Here is an 18,487-nt window from a genome sequence, read left to right as displayed (position 1 = left end):
TACCTCTAGCTCCTACTTTGATGGTAGTAGGAAAGAGAATTTGGAGATTTTCAAATTTTGGAATTACCTTGTCGAAGGATTTTCCAATAGAAACACAGAGAAAATCATTTTGTCATTTGACATAAGAAAGGTACCAAACGAGAGTTTATAAATTCTCATCAAAGGATTTGAATTTCATGTCAAGCAGATGTCAATTGGATTCCCGTTTTCCTGTTGTAGTTTATGTATATCAGAGAGAGAGAGGATGAGTGTCAAGAAAACCACTCTCTTTTTTGGGAAAGGATCCATTTCGGATCAAATAACAAGTAACTTTAGTTTTTGTTGTTTGCTTTGGTTCAGCTGGTTTTTGGTTTTGTGTATTTATTTACGAAAGCGACACATCTGTCCTCCCCTTCTCCCCTATTTTTAGTGTCGTGTTGTGTCTTTGACACACGTCAAAATTTATTCACACACGAGTGCGGATAGAGGTCTCAACCTTAATTCGATATAATAGGTACCAAACCGAACGTTCGTTTTGACTTTTTTCAAAAGAACTGATGGAAAAACCTTTGTTGTGTGTTGTTTAGAAATATGGAAACAAACATTGTCAGTTTATTATCATCATTATCAGCCGCACAAAATGATATTGTTTGAGTCACGGTAAGTTGCATTGTTTGATTCTGAAATGAATGCAGTTTTTTTTGTTTTTTTTTGTGATACCCTACCATGAACTCCTTTTAACATGGTTTTTGAATTGAATAATGTTAATGCAGAGATATAGAGAGATAAAAGTTCGGAAGTTGTTGGGTAATAAATAGACGAGGGTGAAGTGAATTTATTTTTGATTAATGATCAAAAAAGATACGTGATTATGGTGCATTAGAGAACCAATAAATGTACACTCCGCTTCAACTGAATAAGCACACAAATTTTCAAAGGTATTTTGTCCAATTTTTTCTAAGATTGAGCTTTCATGTAACATTTGATGATGTTAACCGTTAGCTTGTGATGTTGAGAAACCAAATCAGAAAGAATAATTCTCAAAGTACCGCTATTTTTTTTCGTGTTCTCTTACAAAGCGTCCCTTATGAAAAAATGCAGTATTTTTTGCGTCAACTGAATAGACACATGGTCTTTAAAGGTCAATATCTTCGTTGTTTGTGAGAGTTTTGAGGTGATTGGCATACCAAATGAAAGGTTGAAATGTTCTTAGTGAGATTTTGTCATTTCATTAAAATTTAAAAAAAAGTAGTAGGTTAAAAACTTTGAATACTGTCGACAGAGCTAAAATTAATTTCTTAACGGAACAAGTACTGACCGGGTCTGCTATAGCTACCAAAATTGATCGGAGTTTTAGTGTGTTGCCTATTCGTACCTCAGAAATAAAAGTTCGTGCAGGAAAAATATGAATTGCGGTAAAAAACGGCAAAAATAGCAGTTAATCGACGAGAAATTTTGAGATCTGGCTCCAATTCATTTGATTCTGGGGCAAAAATCAAACAAAAAGCTGGTGTTTCTGCAAGTGTTTCAACACTCAGCAGAGTAATTAACAGCACGGATCATTTTAACTCATTGAAAGTCCAAAAAAAACCACCTTTAAACAAGCAACAAAAAGGTATTCGTTTAGAATTTTCTAGACTCCATATGAGCTGGAAAAATGAGTGACGCAAAGTGGTTTTTTTCATTCGAAAAAGGTCAATTTTGATGGATTCATAATTGAAGTCATCGGGGCCATCAAAATTGACCTTTTTTGAATGAAAAAAACCACTTTGCGTCACTCATTTTTCCAGCTCATATGGAGTCTAGAAAATTCTAAACGAATACCTTTTTGTTGCTTGTTTAAAGGTGGTTGTTTTTGGACTTTCAATGAGTTAAAATGATCCGTGCTGTTAATTACTCTGCTGAGTGTTGAAACACTTGCAGAAACACCAGCTTTTTGTTTGATTTTTGCCCCAGAATCAAATGAATTGGAGCCAGATCTCAAAATTTCTCGTCGATTAACTGCTATTTTTGCCGTTTTTTACCGCAATTCATATTTTTCCTGCACGAACTTTTATTTCTGAGGTACGAATAGGCAACACACTAAAACTCCGATCAATTTTGGTAGCTATAGCAGACCCGGTCAGTACTTGTTCCGTTAAGAAATTAATTTTAGCTCTGTCGACAGTATTCAAAGCTTTTAACCTACTACTTTTTTTTAAATTTTAATGAAATGACAAAATCTCACTAAGAACATTTCAACCTTTCATTTGGTATGCCAATCACCTCAAAACTCTCACAAACAACGAAGATATTGACCTTTAAAGACCGTGTGTCTATTCAGTTGACGCAAAAAATACTGCATTTTTTCATATGGGACGCTTTGTAAGAGAACACGAAAAAAAATAGCGGTACTTTGAGAATTATTCTTTCTGATTTGGTTTCTCAACATCACAAGCTAACGGTAAACATCATCAAATGTTACATGAAAGCTCAATCTTAGGAATAAATGGACAAAATACATTTGAAAATTTGTGTGCTTATTCAGTTGAAGCGGAGTGTATTATTGACTAGCAAAAAGTAGATTGATCAAGAAAGAGAGAGGGAGAAATCGATTGCGGATCAATTGAGTGATCTTTTTAAGTGAATTTTAAAAGTAACATTGGAATTATATATGAAAATTAAGTACTGAGGTTGAAAATTATTAAATCGTTTATCTTAAAGTGGGTAATTTTTAACCCATTAAAAGTTCAATGAAGGTGAAAAAAAGTATTAGAAAATTTAAATTTCACATAGAAACTTGGGAATTACGTTAAAAAAAAACATGTCACATCTATGGTATGTCACTTTGTAGTAGGTACTTATGAATGAACACATAAAACCAAAATTTCACAAATAAAAATGTTTTTGAAAATTTGATTTTTCAAACAAAAAAAAAATATTTTGAAAATCTAAAAATGTAGTTTTTGAAAATTTTTATTTATATTGCATATTGAAAAAAAATTTAAAAAAAAATTAAAATTAAATTAACAACTTAGAAAATTTGAAAATTTTTAATCACAACCGTAGAAGCCGACTTTGGGAATATATTAGGTAATTAAAGTCCAAAATAATTTACTCCAAAAACTCCTCTCTGGAGTTTCGAAAAACCACTGCAAACCAAGTTTTAAATGTAGGCTGTGGATTTTCATGTCGACGGACCAAAATTAACAACATGACCAATTTGGAAAAGTATGTTTTTTCGTTAAAACGGCTCAAACGATTTTGATTTTAAAACTGTGAGCGTTGCTAAATAAAGGCCAGGCTCTGCTTAAAATTGTGTTTTTTTTTTTTTAGTTAAATTTTGCACTTTATACTTAAAACCTGCGACCTGATTGAGTCAAACGGACCTCGGATTCAGATTGAGCATCTGTTAGGGATTTCAACGAAAAATTTTATACAGAGGCGATTGGTTACCTAGTTAAAATGTTCAAAATATTTAATTGTTTTTTATTTTCTTTAAAACACTCTCGTTTGACGGGTCGATGATTTTTTTTCGAAATTTTGTTTCTATGTGTGGAATTTTTTTTTAGAATGACATAAACTTTTTTTTTTTTGCAATTTTGTTATAAAAGGCTGTATTTTTATTATTTCTTATTATATTTCGTTTTTCAAAATGATATTTTCAAATTTTAAAAACAATTTTTTTTTTTTTTTTTTTTACATTTTTGTTATCAAAATAAATTTAAATATTCTTGTATTAATTTTTATTACAAAGCTTCAATATTATTATCAACATTTACTATGAGAGCGACCAAGTTCTGCATTAGTTTTATAAAAGCTTTTGCATAAAATAATTTGTTGAAAAAATCGTAGTTAAAAAAATAATAATTTAAAAAAAAACAAGCAAAAAATGTAATATCCCAAAAGATTAATTTTGGAGGTACTGAAAATCATCAAATGCTCGACAATGTTTGTAATACTTTTTCGATTATTTTTTTTTTAACAAACAATTTTACATTTTATATCAATCTCGATAAAAAAAATTGATTACACTGCTCAACACAAAAAACACACAAAATGTGAATAATTAAAATATTTAAACAAAAATAGAGCTCCTAGAAAGCAACCAGTGTGATTTTTATTCTTAGTGAACCCAAATGCATTAGGTTCTATAAAAAAATTTCTGGAAAATGTTAACAAACAGTTAAAATAAGCATAACTTTAAAATTAGTGCAAAATAATTGAATGTGATATTTGGGTTAACTGACCCCAAATACATTAAGGGCCATTTTTTTCACTCGGAGTTGAACAAAATTATGTTCAACTCCGAGTGAAATAAAATGCACGACTGGGTCGCACGAACTTGCTCTTAAAGTTAAAGTTGCTTAAATTTTTAAGACTTTTTATATAGAAATTTGGAAAAAAAAATTAAATTCGTTTTTTTTTTTTAAATAAAATAAAATCCGAAATCAAATTGCCCTCCAAAACAAGTATGCAGTTTTGATTGATATATTGAGATGCATTTAAAAAAAAAAAGAATTTTCAAAATCGTTAGAAAATCGTTTGGAAAAAAAAGTTTTAAAATAAAATTGGTACGCCATTTTGTAGAAATCACTAATCAACATCTAAAACCAAAATTTCAAAAAAATTCAATGTCCCGTTTTCGGAAATTTGATTTTTCAAAAAAAAAATTTTCAAAATTTTTTTAAAAATCCAAAAATTATTTTTTTTGAAATTTTATTTTTGGCTTATATTAAAATTATATAAATGCTTCTTCGAAAAAGTTTCGTTGAAATCGAATAAGCGGTTTTGGAGATAATCGGATTTGAAAAAAACGATTCTATGGCAGGTACCGTTAATAATGATTTTCAAAATAAAATTTTTTCATAAGAAGATAGAACTTTGCTTAAAACTAACATTTGAATTATTTAAACAAAATCGTTGGTGCCGTTTTCGAGATATTTCAATTTTACTAAAATCGGTATATGACAAGTACCGTTATTTTTGGTGTAAGACAATTAATTCCAAAAACCCCTCTGGAGAGTCGCTAAATAACGCTACATACCAAGTTTGACATTAATCGGTCCTTCCGTTTAGGCTGTAGCTCCTTATACAGACAGACAGACAGACGGACTTCCGGGACCCACTTTTTTGGCATTCTCTACCATCGTAATGTCATGGAAAAATGTTATCTCAACTTTTTTTTTTATACGAATGCATAACTTGACATATAGTACCTATATCGCAAGTAAAAAATGGCCCTAATTTGAACATAAATTTTTCTGGTCAATTTTAATAAACGCTGAAAATAAGGAAACCTTAAAAATTACTATGAATATTCCCCTAAATATTTCAAAAACTAAAGCTGCTAGAAATAAACCAATATGTTTTTTAAGCTGACTGAACCCAAATCTATAAGATTTGATATAAATCTTTCTGGAAATTTTAAAAAGTTAAAAATTGTTGGCCAGTGTTATTTATTTTCACTTTATATTGTTGCCATCTAGGTTTTAAGTCGAAAATTAAAAAAAAAAAAATTTAAAATACAATTCTGAACTTTTCTAATATAAAATCATAATTCAGAGTGCGTCCCACCCAGTTTTATTAGGGTAATATTATTTTTTATCAATTTCATTTACCAAATTTTTATGAAATTGAGCATTAAAATGCCACCTAAAATTCTTAAATATACATATAGGTATGTTATGCCACAAATTAAAAAAAAAAAAACACGATATCTTATTTTTAAGTGTTTTTGAAATCTAGTCTTTATCCCATAAATATTATAATATTTCCATTAAATTTAGATAAAAGGTAGGTATTTCCTAAAATGTTACATCATAAAATTTCTAAATCTACAAAAATACATTCCATAAAGTGCACCTCTCACTTAAGACTCAAGTAGATGCACTTTGAAAATTTTGTAATACATAATTCGTATTTCTAATAAAATCGACTTAACCCTTCTGTAATCTCCAAAACAAAAACGAATTAGAAATTTAATTGAACTGCAATTTTAAGTTATTCACCAACCAACAAAAAAAAAAAAAAAAAAAAACAATAAAAACACAAAAGAGTGATGATGTCCTTTTACTAATTTCTAGAATTAAGGAATAGTCACGTTTTATGGATATTTTAGATGAATCACAGGCTTTTTTTTTTTAATTGATGTCTGGATATTCCTTTTATATATCCTAATGATGATATTGGGTGGTGGAGATAATGAAAGGATAATGGATACTTTAATGAAATTTGATTCTCTCTACGAATTTTGTTAATTTGAAAGAGAAAGGATATCTGAATAAACTCACTTAATGATTGATGAGCAATTTTAATGAATTTATATCAATATATTTGAAAAGTTTTCTACAATGAACTTGAATCTAAGCTGAAAGTCGAACAAAATCAATTTCAAGTACCTAACTCAAAGGCAATAAACTCTTCAAACGCATAGGAAATCCTTTCTACGGAAAAAGTTATTAAACTTCAATCCTATACTCTTTTCAGTTCATTGTCCTTTACATTCTCTTCAATCAAGAACCAACTTCTTGAAACAAAAAAAAATGAGAAAAAAAAGGATAAAAGATTACAATAGAAACTGACAGACAAACATCACAGACACAACATACTACATTGCCAAGGTATAGAAAAAAAAGGATATACTTTTTAACCACAAGCCAATCCCACACCTTAACTAGTATATGAATGGATCCCTGCCTGCCTGCCTATATCATCATCATCATCACCATCACCATCAGAGCACATCACAGGGAGCTTTTCTTCATCTTTCCCAGCTTCTTTCACTTTCCTGACAAGGATAATAATTTTGACATGAAATAACTCTCTTTCATATTTAATTTAAGTCCTTTTGTGTTGTGCTTGTGGTTTTTTTTTTTTTTTTTTGTGTGCCTGAGCAGAATAACAACAAAAGATTCCAAAATCCCCATCACACAAGTTAAAGTTCTACCCCCTCCCAAAAAAAAAAAAAACTAAAATAATTGAAACTTGTCAGTACTCTCTACGTGTATCTATCGAATACAATCTCTTTTGAGATTATCGATGACAACTCAAGGAGAGATCCCAAAATACTTGGACCATCAAAAGTGATTAATGAAGAGAATCCTTTTTTGTGAACTTGTTCAAAGAAAAGTAAAATGCATTGAACCATTATGAAACTTTAACAAAACATAATATCGCCTCGAGACATCTCTTTAAGGATAATAATTTAATGTATCTTTTCTCTTGTATCTGTATCTGTATCTGTACCCTGGGTTAAAAAAGTAACGTTGTAATCCAATTTGAACGTTAATCTACCAGAAAAACCATCGTCGTTGTCATGATCAACCGCCATGCAGTATATACATACAAAAAAAATTACACACAATTAGCATAGCTGGTGGAGATACTTTTTTATCCACTATAACAGATACATTTGTATCTGTATCTCACTGTTGTATCTTTATTTTTTTTTTTTGGTATGGTCGTAAATTTAATCCTTATCGTTTTTAATGCTACTTAATCCTTTTTTCGGTTGCATTTCAAATTGCGCCACAAAACACCCCGAGATATATGAAAAGATTCAATAGAAATAGTTAAATGGCGCCCGGGTGAATACATCTTTAATGATAATAATCACTTGCAAAGACCAAACGCGTGCCAAAAAAACGACCAGCTAATGAACTAGGTTTTTCTTTGAATACAAAAAGGAGATGGAAAAATTCATAAAAACCAGTCGATTTGAGTATAAAATTACGTAGAATAACGCGACGATCCGAACGTAACGCTCCGACGACATTCACCACGTTCGATGGTCGTACGAATACTGTCGAATGATATAAAAATGTTGCACTGAAATTGGGTATTCTGGAAGTTGTGTTCGGCTCGGAGGATTTCAATTGCAACCAAACTACGCATCGTCATCATCAAGTCGAGTCGTAACGCAGATGGAAAAAGTCACAAAAACAACAAAAAAAAGAGAAAATGCCGGTGTTTTTTGCTTTGGAGAGTTGTTGTAAACCAAACCGACTGTTGTCATAAACAAAAAAAAAAAAAAGCCGAAAGAGAGGTGGGTGGTTGGGTATAATTGAATGGAGCTGAGATTGTAATATGGAGAATAGCGATGATGGGGGAGACTATAGGGATCTCTGAGAGTGTGCGTTAAATCCAGTAGCCAAGTTAATATATAGCTACGCAGAACAAGAGAAGAAAAATTGACTCAAAATGTTAAAGGTGGAGGTGGATTATGGATGTTGGCTGGATCTTGGACCGTTTGAATTTTTTTTTTTATTTTTTACATTATAACAGACGCAATGGAGAGGGTGGTTAGGTTGCATATATCTGGAAAGTGTTGCATTGTATTTAATGTTTAGTGTTAAAGTTGTAAATTGTTTAGTGTTGTAAGATGTGTTGAATAAACAAAAAAAAAATTTCAACTTGAGGGTAGTAATAATTGTTAGAATATAACATTTGGAGACTTTAGTTTTTTTTTTTTATATGAGGGGTTTATTGTAAGGGAAAATGATGGTTGGAGTATTTCTCATTTTAATTAAGAGTTACATTTTCTTAAATAAAGTTGGAATTTTAGTTTTTAAAGTTAAGAAATACACACAACACGAAAAGAAACGCTACATCTCATTTTGATTTTCGTTTTTAGATTTGACTACACTTTGAAAAACTGGGTTTTGAAGGCTAGATTATGTGATTCCATTAATTTGGGTAAAATTAATCCAACTCGGGTAAATTCTTATAACTTATAAGGACCAAAAATCGATAGAAATATCTTTAAATGGGAAATAAACAATTAAACGGAGAGTTTTTCTGAACAATTAAACGGGTAGGTTTGTTTTTCTGTGATGTGAGTAATTTGGGTACAAGATAACAAGTTTGGGAAATGAAAAGCCTCTAATAATGTAATAAGAGCAATTTGGGTACACAAAATAAGTTTGGGTACAAAGTTTTTGGCAAAAAAAAATAAGTTTGGTAACAAAGTTTTTGGGAACAAACCTAAATTTTTAATAAGAGTTTAACTTATAAAATGTTATGTGAGCAATTTGGCTAAGAGAAAACAAGTTTGATTAACTTCCAAGATATGAAAACCCTCTTATAACGTTATTTGAACACTTTGGGTAAAATAAAACAAGTTTGGGTACAAAGTTTTGCGATCAAAACGGAAATTTTTAATAAAATTTTAGCTTTTAAGATATGAAAAATGTCTAAAAACGTCATGTTAGCGATTTGGGTAAAAATAAAAACAATTTTGGCTACAAAATTTTGGGAACAACATCTAAATTTTTAGGTAAAAGGTTAACTTCCCAGATATTAATATCTTCTTAGAACGTGATGTAAGCAATTTAGATACAATGCAGAAAAATATTGCTATATCTCGGGTAAAGCTGTACAAACATTTCTTAGTTGAAATACCTACATATAATTTTAAAATCTTTACGAAGAGAAGAAGTCAAAAGGGCAAAAACATATTAAATAAATACCCTCGAAAAAGGGTAAAATTATGTAAAAGTCCCCACGGGACGAAAGGAAGTCATAAGGGTGCCTAACATTTTATTTAGTAAATACCTTTCAAGTAATATTTTATGGTTATTCTATCTAACTACTTATTAAAAGTGAAGTTTTTCGGAAAATTGGTACATATTCATCTCAGACAAAATGACATGGGGACAGAAGGTTAAAAAAAATCAGCAAATACCCTTCTAAGCTGTCTTCTCTCTGAAATAAAATGGAGTAAAATCTATGTTTTAAATTCAGAAACCCGAAAACCGGAAATCCCAAAAAATCAAGAAAATCCAGAATTTCTAAAGCTTATATAAAATGAAAAATTTGGGCCAATTTGGCCATTCTGCGTTTTTTTTTTTTTATTTTGGGGATTCTAGGTTTCTAATATTTTGGGTACATTGGATTGTAGGTTTTCAGGATTTGGATTTTTCTTTATAACCCCATTGTTTAATTTTCTGAAACACCTACGTAACATGAGAATCTTGAAGTTTTTGTTCTTGAATTTTTAATTGTTTTTACGGGCATTCAAAAAATTGTAATTCAAAACATTTGTCAGTTTCCCCATGTTTGCAATAAATGGGATACCTCAGGGTAGCCACCAAGGGCCTCATTTCTTAATTTTCGATTTTTTACTGAATTTGATTCAAATGCAAATGATTTAAAACCCTCTCTAAAACGACAAAAAAAAGTATTCTTAGTCTATCAACACTATCCAGCTACAGTGTCAAAACGTTTAAATAAAATCCCACCCTTACTCCCTCTAAGCTTTTCCTCAAAATAATTCATCAAACATGTTAGATGTTGTGTCAAACATTCCAACTTCAAACCTTATGTTGCTATCTATTTTTGGTAAGTTAAACTTCAAACCTGCTGCAATCCCTTTCCCATATAAGGGACGAAAATAAGTAAACACACACAAAAAAGGACCACCTCCTAGAGGCTTCTGTGAAATGAAAAAAAAAACAACACAAAAACAAACAAAAAAGAAAGAATTTATACTTTGTAGCCTGTTGCTTTCTGTCTGCCTCCCTATATAAAAGCCCAAGACAAGGAAGGCAGTCAGGCTGGAAGGAAAGCAGACAGAAAGCGTCAAAGCCAAAAAAAATGTCCTTTCATACGTCATCACTTGGGGGCATATCAACTTGAGCGAATTTATTATCCTCGTCGTCGTCGTAGAAAAAACGAGACAAAAAAAAAATAAATACACTTCGTTCCATTTGGGGATCTTCGTCGTGCGTCGTCGTTTGTTAGGTATACACTATCTCGAGGACGTTTTCTTATTTTTTGTTTTATTTTAGCTTCAATTTCAATCCACTTAAAGACTTGTTGAACAAGTTCAAAGCCTTCTTTTGACAAATAATGAAACCTCTCACATAAAATTGCCAATGAATTTATAGTACAAGTGTGTAAGTCGTCGTTCTCGTTGGTCGTCGCCGGTCTTATGGCGAAAAAACCCTCGTGTAAGCATCGTGTGAACGTTTTCCAAAACTGGTTTATAGTTAGATAGCTTTTTTTTTTGTTGGTCTTGTGTTGTAGCCTCAAGAAACACGATAGATACAAATAGAATCTAGGAATTATTACACTCAGTGGCTTGTATAAAGTTGACTATTGGGCATAGATGGAAGTCCATGGCAATCAATAGATAGATGGGAGGCTTGATGAGGGGGTTTCTATAAAGGCAATTTAGTGATCGCAATCATAATCACGTTTTACGAGAGAGTAAAAGTGCGCTTAAGTAGATTGAGCACGATAAGTAGACTTTAATACTTGGAATTTTTTTTTGTCTTTTTTGTATTATTACCGATTACTGGCGTAAGAGCTGACAGGATAGGAGGTTCTCGTTCTAATTGCTGTTGAGTCTTTTTTAAAAAAAACCTCCAAAGCGCCGCTGCTGCCACAACTTATTTAGCGGGTTTCTATAGTAGATAGTGGGGGTATTAAAGAGGTTTGGTTATAGTGAGAATGTCAAAACATGATTCGTAATTAGATTGTTGTGGTGTGATGGCTTGGCGGCTGCGGCGGTGGTTCTGGTGTTAGATTGAGGATGGAAACTCTGTTATTAAAATTGATTGCCAATTTATTGGTTATAATCGAAAAGTATTTTGAACTTTTGAACTTTTAAAAACAAAATTAATGAATAAATGGCGTCATTTTGTTGATAAGGTACCAACTTTGTCTTGGGCAACTCTTATATTGGACAGCAAGACATTGTTTTTAGATTGAATGGTGTTTGAAAACTTGATGTAGGTCATGGAGGTAGATTGAGTATGAGCTCTCTTTTGGTGCGGTACTTAACTTTTACCTTGATGAAGGTATTGGGATTTGGTTTTTTGTGTTAAAACAAGAAAAGTAAGATACATGCAGAAAGTTTGTTTTGGGTACAAGTTAAATAGAGAAGAAGTCACTTATGGTCAGTTATTGAAAAAAAAACTTACAGTTTCATGTGTGTGTTTGTTAAGAAGGAGGGGGGAAGGGGGAAATTATGAAGATCCCTTAGAGAAACACAATATCTGATAACAGATCGGTTTAATTTTTTTTTTTTACTTGATTAAAGCGTTGAAAAAAAAAGAAATTTATGTATTTAATGGTTTTTGGGTATTTTTAGCATATTTGTTCCTTCATAACTTCTTAACTGCTTATCACAATTTGACAAATAGAGTATTATTAGAAGCGCCTTGCTTTTCCGCTAGTTATAGGTCATGCAAAATTTTCGAACATTGCGCCATCTAGGAAAAAAAAAAACTTTTACTGTAAATACAGTGGCTATGCAAATACTTTAAAAAATTATAACCTTAATAAAATTTTTAAGTTATTTTTATGCCAAAAAAAAAAACTTAAATCAGGATATTTCATGATTTTTGTCTCTAGAAAGCATAATTAAATGCACGTAACATAGTCTATAACAAGTAGACAAACAAGACGCCTTTAACGATGTCTCATTTTTCAAATTATGGTAAGTAATTTTAAATTTCTGATGGAATATGTAAATATATACGCCCAATCACATAAAAATCGGTTAATTACAAGTTTTACTTTGATATAGATAATATAGAAATTTTCTGGACTTATTTTAAAGTTTATCATCTAAAATTGTTGCCATTTAAATAAATTAGTCTTCAAAATCATATTTTCAATCATTTTTAATAGCATAAATCCTCAATTACTTTAACTGATTAGAAGAAAATTCATTCCACTATGTAACCAAATGGCGACAAATGACAATTCGATACATTAAATGAAGTAATAAATAGTACAAATGTAGGGGAAAGTGGCCTAAAATGGCACCCCAAGGTAAAATGGCCCCCTTGCTAGAAATCGTAGAATCGAAAATAATAAGAAAGTTTTGTGAACGCGATTCTTTAGTATTTCTTATTAATTTATTGAAATAAGTGGTTTAAAACGATTTAAATTTTTTTGGTGTAAAAATTAAATTGAAAAAAACTCAAAATGGGCAAAATATATATACTTTCTTGCACTTTTTAATTTTTTTAAAGTGAAAATAGTTGCTAAATATAAACGATGTACAGAGATGAGCGGAAAGCCCTTGATTATGTCAAAAACCTGGAAAAAAGCATCAAAAACATTCAAAGTTGCAAAAACTACAGTAACGAGACGAGCAACCAACATGAACTGGGTTTTGAATGACTCGTAGAAAGATCTGGGGGGATTAAGACCAACTTGTTCCAAGAAAATGGAAAAGGAGCCCTTTGACTCAATTTTGCATTTAAAATCACGTATATTTGGACAGTGTGCCATTTTACCCGGGTAAATTTGATCAGTGAAATTTGTAGACGTCTTGAAAATTTAAAAAATTAAATAATTTTTGCAATTTTTTTAACTCGCAAAAGAAAAATATGTGAGGGGAATATATTAAACTTTGAAAAGTTTATAGCATTTAAGTTTGAATGTTTCTGTTTTTCGAGATATAGGACATTTATCTTAGGGGGGCCATTTTAGGCCACCTCCCCCTACGATATTTCTATTTTTTGTAGGATTTCAAAGGCACGTTTTTGAAATAAAATAAAAATAACAATTCAGAATTTTAAATTCATCACTAAAATAAAAAATCAATCAACGAGATTCAAGTATATATACATGATACCGGTACCGAAGAAGTCGATTTATAGCAACTTGCTACGGACTGTGCTTCCTAAACTGTTATTAAACAACTGCACCATGCAATAAAGATAACATAAAATTATGGAGTCAACTGACTGAGTCAGCGCTGTCGACGCTCTTCAGAAAACTGTTGAATCATTACACAAACGGAACGTCAAGTAAAAACCAACTGCTAATGTGCTGAGAAAAGCCAACTAGGCACTTAATGGTTTTGCACCTTTTGATGGAAGAACCGGACTGAGCCAGGCAAGTTTTGCTCGGTAAGTGTTCTTGTACAACCTGTACAGTTCGTTGTTTTATCTTCTTCTCCAATCACTATCAATGCCACACGGGACCAAAAAATCGCCCGAAACAATATAAACCGTCATCGTCAAAGTCTATGACTCTGCACCATATAGCAGGATTGGGACAATAAGAGTTTTGTATGGTGCCCACATAAGTTACTCAGAGGGAGCAATTCAATTCAATTTAGTTTATTGAATTTGATATTTCCTACAAGTATCTTCGCCGATTGCAGTAGATTACTCAAAAAGAGCTTTGGTTGTCAATTGCTTTCTGAAACCAAAGTATAAGCGGTTGGCAAAAGAAATTTTTCGGTTGATTTCAGCACCGCGTGTTGTTGTCTGTATTAATACCAAAGCGTAGGTAGATAAAGTCTACTATTTAAAAATTATGGCTGTCCATTGTAATGTTTTGTCCAATACGTCGCGTCGTTGTTTAGTGTCCATTTTTGACGTGAAAGCGCCACTTATACACCACGGTGTGTTCTTTCGACTAGATCAATATCGTCGGCGTATGCAAGCAAGAAAAATGGTACCTCTGGTATCGATATTTAAGCCAGCCAGGATGCAGCAGAAAATGTAAGCCCTTTCAATCCTCATAACTTGATTCAGACTGTAAGTCACTAGCAACGCTGCTGGCTCTCCACGAAGTTGGTTTCATTTAGGGACTTCTTTTGCAACAAATGTCACGTCTGGTTAGAGTAGGTACCTATTTCACAGCAAATAAAGTTAGTTAGCGATAGCCAAGAATTTTCTTTGTTTACCATAAGTCTTGGTGTTCAACCGAATAAGAAACCGCATAAAGCTAAAGAAAACCCATCATACCATCACCCAGCATCATAATGCTTAGGCTTGGGCGCAACTCATTGTATTGCTAGAACAAATATTTTTCTTCATTTCCCGAGAGAGAGTCCATAGAATTTGGATGAAAGACTATCCAAGCGCTAAAGCTTATTTTAAATACACTTCATCGCAACACAAAGTCTGCGAATTTTCACCACATGTGCATATAGAAATTTTCATCTACATCCTCATTCTCTTCCTTCCTTCCTTCCTTATTGCCTTAAATCTCTGCAAGCTCATTTGCCGAAAATCCACAGTCTATATTATAACAAAACAACTGGTAGTAGCCTGGCGAAAATTAATCTCTTCTATTTTTTCTCACCCACTCTAAAAGTAGAGAGATATAGCAGCAGCCTTCTATATGTACTTAAATTCAAAAGACCCTATTTATAGCTTTCCCGCATAATGTTCATATACCACACAATGTCCTCATGTACTCTAAACTGAACACACATATGAAACTCCTGAACCGAAAATATTTAAACCGTTTTCTCTCACACCCTTCTGCTTCGTCTATTTTCAAAATTCATATTGAAACTCAAACTCATAGAAGAGGGATACAATTGCCAGAGAGAGAGTGAGAGTGAGAGTGTGTAACCGGATCCGAATGGGGATATAGTCGGTATGCAATGATGACGACGAATAAGTACCGAGACCGAGAGTCCTGGGTAGTAGGTTTGCTTATACGATACAATGAAACGCAATGTCGAGTCCTTGAAAATATTCACCTAGCTTAAGAGCATCATAGAAGTAAAATAGAAGCAGAACCAGCATTTAAATTCTTTTTTTTTTTTTTTCCTTTCGTTTGGTTTATTTATTTTTTTTTATTTCAAAGTCACAACGGAACCAACATTCTTCTTCCTGGATTTTAAATGTGTTTATGGGGGTAACAGGGATAGGCTACAGCCAGTGGCGTACGTAGAAACGCCGGGGCCCCGGAGCAAGACTAAATTTTGGGGCCCCTTCGATATTTGGGGGCCCCTTACATAAAAAAAAGAACGTATACGCCATATCATAAAAGTATATCATAAAAGTAGTAAATACTTGTACTAGGGGCCCCCAAAATTAAATATTTATAAAACCCCTAAAATAAAAAATTTTTAGCTTAGAATTGATATTTCTTGGGGCCTCTGTTTTGAAGTAATATGTACACATTTGATTTTCCATCATCAAACATAGTTTATTACTTTTGGGGCCCCTGAAAAATTATTTTTGGATCCTCAAAATTAAGTGCTTAGAGGCCCCTAAAGTGTAATATATTTTTTTTTTGGAGCCAAGAATTAAAAAGTATTGGGGCCTCTGTTCTGAAGTAATATTCGGAATACCACCAATAACGTAATGTTTTTATTTTGGACCCTGATGTATTTATGTTGGGGCCCCTGAATTGATATTTAATTTTCCATTTGATTGTTTTGGACCACTGAAGTAATAGCTTTTAAGGATCCTCAAATAATATTTGTCATGCCATCAGAAAATTTGATGAATATTTTTGGGCTCGTTAGTAATAGATTTTGGGTCCCCCAAATTAATATTTGATTGCCTCTCAACTAACGGGGTTCCTGAAGAATTATTTTTTGGGACCCTTTATATAATATTTTTTTTGGGCTCCTAAAGTAAAATTTAGTAATCCATCAACAAATGTAATTTAATTTAAAAAAAAACAATTTTTTTTAATTTAATTTTTTTTTTGACGTCCTGAAGTAAAGGCTTTTGGGGCCCCTGACCTGAAGTTGTTTTTTTGCTTTTTTGGGGCCCCTAATGTATTATTTGTGGTTGCAAAGATTTTTCAAGTAATTTTTTTTTGGGGCCCTAAGATAAAATTATAATTTTTCTTTTAAAAAAGCAGTTTATTTTTTTGGGGCCCCTGGGGTAACCTTTTATATTAAATCAATATAATTGTGTGGCTACCAATGCATTATACATTACACTAAATGACATAATTTGTCTCCCTTGTATCCGAAGTGATTCAAATACATTTTAATTTACTTCGTTACTCAATTTATGCTAACAGTTTCCTTCTCTGCATTGTCTAGAGGGGGGGGGGGCCTGGGGTCGGTCGGGGGCCCCGGGGTGCCGCCCCGTCTGCCCCAAGGGAGTGTACGCCCCTGGCTACAGCACACATCCTTATTACATTGCATATGAGAATGTAACTGAACAAATATGGAAAATATTTTCCAACTCAAACTCTTCGTTTCTTTGGTCCTTCGTTGCCGGACTGGTTTATCCTTCTGCTGACTCCTCGTTCACTTTATTATCGTCATTTTTTTATGTCCTCTTTTTTTGTTGTTGTTGTAGATATTCTCTGTTTTGTGCATGTCTGTGTTTTATTAGGTTTTCGTCGTCGTTTGGTTGATGTTTGTTTATTTGTTTGAAGTTACCATCAATGCCACCGGACATAAAGTGGGTAGAGGGGGAGTGAATGCTTTGTATACAATTTTCTCTCTCGTTCGTCCTTCAATTTCGATTATCCTACGGTTTATTATCGGGTCGTAAATTTCGTTAAAGGAAGGAACATTATGAACGGAACGAATTGAAACCTTTTTGATGCAATGGGTTAACATCATCTATATGATTATTGGAAGGAGAAGGGGGAGGATAATATTTTATAAATTGTTGCTAAGGGATGAATCTTTTGAAATCGCATCTTTCTGAACATACCTACATAAATACGCATTTTCTTTGGTATAGAGTCCTTTTCAAAGTCCACTCGAAAGTTTGCTGATCTTTCTGCCTCTGTTTCTGTTTCCTTTCCCGGGGGATTTAATTACGAAAAGTAGTTAGTTCGTCATTATTATTATTATTACAAATTCAGGGCGGTTTTTTTTTTATATATATATTTTCTTGTCTGTTTTGTTTGTTTGTTTGAAAAAGGGAAACTTCCGTTCCACAAACACATTCATATGCAACTATTGAATATAAATATAAAAGAAGAAAACCAAAAACCAGGATATATTCGTCGTTAAAAAAGGTGAAAAAGGAAAGAAAAAATTATATGATTTATGGTGTCATAATTTCAAGTCAAAACTTTGAAATTACTATTCCCGAGGGGGAAAAGAGGATAATCAGCGCGACATTCATATAAACACACAATACCTCTACTCTACACAATACAATGTGCAACTTCTTTCAATGAGATTGTGTCGTGTTGTATCGTCAACACCAAGATACAGAGAGAGTCCTTTTTTTATGAGGAGTATGAGAGAAAATCAGGGATTCTGAAATGATATGACTGCTGCGTTTGATGGAGGGTTGTGTGCATGTGAATGTGAATTGTATAAATGTGATGTTTATTAAGAGCTCTTGTTTGTAACTGACAGCTTCTCTAGAATGAGTGAAGAAGTTATGTAGTTTTTTTTTTTTTTTAAGAAGAGAAATGACACTTTTTGTATAAAATGTATAGAAGAGGTGTAGATGGCATTCACGTAGGATATTGTCATAAACAGAATGTTGTGTTGTGAATATTGATGCAATGTCTTCTTCAGTCTTGTATACATACTTGACTTGATATGATAGAGGGTTTTCGAATATGTTAACGTCTTTGTAAGTTAAAGATCCACTGTAATTAAAGGATTAACTCTCAATGTTTCCTTTAACTGGAGACGACATTTTTGTTATTCCAGACAGAGTGCTTCAGCACGAAACTTGATACAATCCAGTGCTTTGATACAACTTGGAAGTGGGTATAACCTTTTTTTTGGGTAAAATTTTACTAATTTCTATTGAACAAAACTAATTATTACCAATCCTTGATTGCATTGTTGACTCCATAGTTTGTTTGTTATCCTTATGGCATA

General features: G+C 32.3%; 1 protein-coding gene across 7 annotated transcripts in view; it reads right to left on the bottom strand.

Moving 5' to 3' along the window:
- LOC129913020 (protein sickie) overlaps nucleotides 1-18,487 on the bottom strand; it is a 375,806-nt gene that overhangs the window by 178,878 nt on the left and 178,441 nt on the right. The window contains exon 1 of one of the 7 annotated variants that reach the window (XM_055991354.1): nucleotides 7,207-7,354. The exons of the other annotated variants lie outside the window; for them this stretch is intronic. The gene's annotated coding sequence lies outside the window, so the exon portion shown is untranslated. Of the gene's footprint in view, nucleotides 1-7,206; nucleotides 7,355-18,487 lie in introns of those variants that run through there. 7 annotated transcript variants of the gene reach the window in all.

Source organism: Episyrphus balteatus, chromosome 3 (genome assembly GCF_945859705.1).
Source record: "Episyrphus balteatus chromosome 3, idEpiBalt1.1, whole genome shotgun sequence".
Classification (NCBI taxonomy): domain Eukaryota; kingdom Metazoa; phylum Arthropoda; class Insecta; order Diptera; family Syrphidae; genus Episyrphus; species Episyrphus balteatus.
The sequence above is the reverse complement of the archived record's forward strand: the minus strand, read 5'-3'. Positions and strand labels throughout refer to the sequence as shown.